Genomic DNA, 2035 nt, shown 5'->3' on the forward strand with positions numbered 1-2035 from the left:
GGGGGGGGGGGCGCCAACCCCTTACTTTGCCAGGGGCGCTCAGACCCCTAGATACACCTCTGCCTGAGACTGAGATTAAAACCGAAGCCAGTCTGTTTACTGTGCACCTATATCTTGCTTCACCTGTTAGCTAATAATGCTAAGACAAAATAAAGTGAGGGTGATTCCGTGCGCAATGAGAGCAGCTTAAAAGTCGTAATCTCTTTGAAGGTAACTTCCACCCTTCACCAAAAGTGCACAGAATATATATAAAATGTAGAAAATTACTTAACTAGCGCTCCTTGGTTATCTTAGCTCTTTGATGGTTTCAGACACCTTTCTCCTTTCAGAAAAGGGTTCGTGCCAGTATAAATAAGGAAAAGTGCATATAGTGAAGAACAATTTATTAACACATATAGCACAACAAAAAATTCTTTTAAACAATGTAGATTTTTGGTACACAGTAAATTATAGCAGTAGCCCTTTAGGCAATCCTCCAGTCACTCAGTACAGAAAATAATTACCGGAGATGTTGGAACTGTGATCAAACAGTTCAAAACATCATGAGAGTCAGTGGGAAAAAAATTCCCGGGCTTTTCCCACTGGCACACCGCTGTCCAGGTAATCAGCACTGTTAAGCAAAATCAGAACGCCTTTACACCACACCAACGGGTTTCTACCCTTTCCTAGGGTCTTTTTCAAGGTGCCAGTAGCGAATGACACTGGGCCTGCCTTTTCTGATATTTAAATGTAGCTTAGCCAATCCTGTCACTCCGCTCTCAGCTGAACCCTATACAATAAATCTCTAATAGTCCCGTGGTTCTTTTGCTGGGAACGGGCGTCCTGCGCGTCACCATGGCAACCTGATCTCCTCCCCGGTGACATCACATCCGCTACGTCCTTCCGAGTCACGGCTGTTATAGTGACGTTTTTATCATACACCTAAAATTATGAGATCTTTTACTTTTAGACCTCCTTTTATTGAGGGTTTCAAATCTTACTATATCCTGGCTTATGTGATGGTATATTCCCTATACGTCACGTCACTTCCGGTGATGTATATAATGCTAATGCTGGTTACCTGAGACTGAGATTAAAGCCAAACCCAGCCCGTTTCCTGTGCGTCTGTATCTTGCTTCACGTGCTTGCTACCTTTGCTAATGCTGTTTATCTGAGACTGAGATTAAAGCCGAAGCCTGCCTGTTTACTGTGCTCCTGTATCTTGCTTCACCTGCTTGCTACTTAACGTTAATGCTGGTTACCTGAGACTGAGATTAGAGCCAAAGCCAGCCTGTTTACTGTGCACCTGTATCTTGCTTCACCTGCTTGCTATCTATGGTAGTGCTGGTTACCTGAGACTGAGATTAGAGCCAAAGCCAGCCTGTTTACTGTGCACCTGTATCTTGCTTCACCTGCTTGCTATCTATGCTAGTGCTGGTTACCTGAGACTGAGATTAGAGCCAAAGCCAGCCTGTTTACTGTGCACCTGTATCTTGCTTCACCTGCTTGCTACCTATGCTAATGCTGGTTACCTGAGACTGAGTTTAGAGCCAAAGCAGGGCTGGTTACTGTGCACCTGTATCTTGCTTAACCTGCTTGCTACCTAACGTTGATGTTGGTTTCCTGAGAATGAGATTTAAGATGAAGCCAGTCTGTTTACTGTGCACCTGTACCTAGCTTCACCTGTTTGTGACCTATGCTAATGCTGTTTAACTGAGACTGAGATTAAAATCGAAGCCAGCCTGTTTACTGTGCACCTGTATCTTGCTTCACCTGCTTGCTACTTAACATTAATGCTGGTTACTAGAGATCAGCGGGTTCAGTTCCCTGAGAACCGAACCCTACCGGACTTTACTACCCGAGCCAGATCCAAGCCCGGCTTGGGTTTTACCGCCTGACTCGGAAACCAGAACGAGGCAAAACGTCATCATCCCGCTGACGGATTCTCGCGGGGTTTGAATTCCATATAAGGAGCAACGCATCATTGCCATTTTCAATCCGGAATTGGAGAGTGTAGTGAGAGGACGTGTCTCCGTCCTCAGTGTCTGTGTGGGAG

This window comes from Pseudophryne corroboree, chromosome 6, assembly GCF_028390025.1.
Source record: "Pseudophryne corroboree isolate aPseCor3 chromosome 6, aPseCor3.hap2, whole genome shotgun sequence".
In the NCBI taxonomy this organism is placed as follows: Eukaryota; Metazoa; Chordata; class Amphibia; order Anura; family Myobatrachidae; genus Pseudophryne; species Pseudophryne corroboree.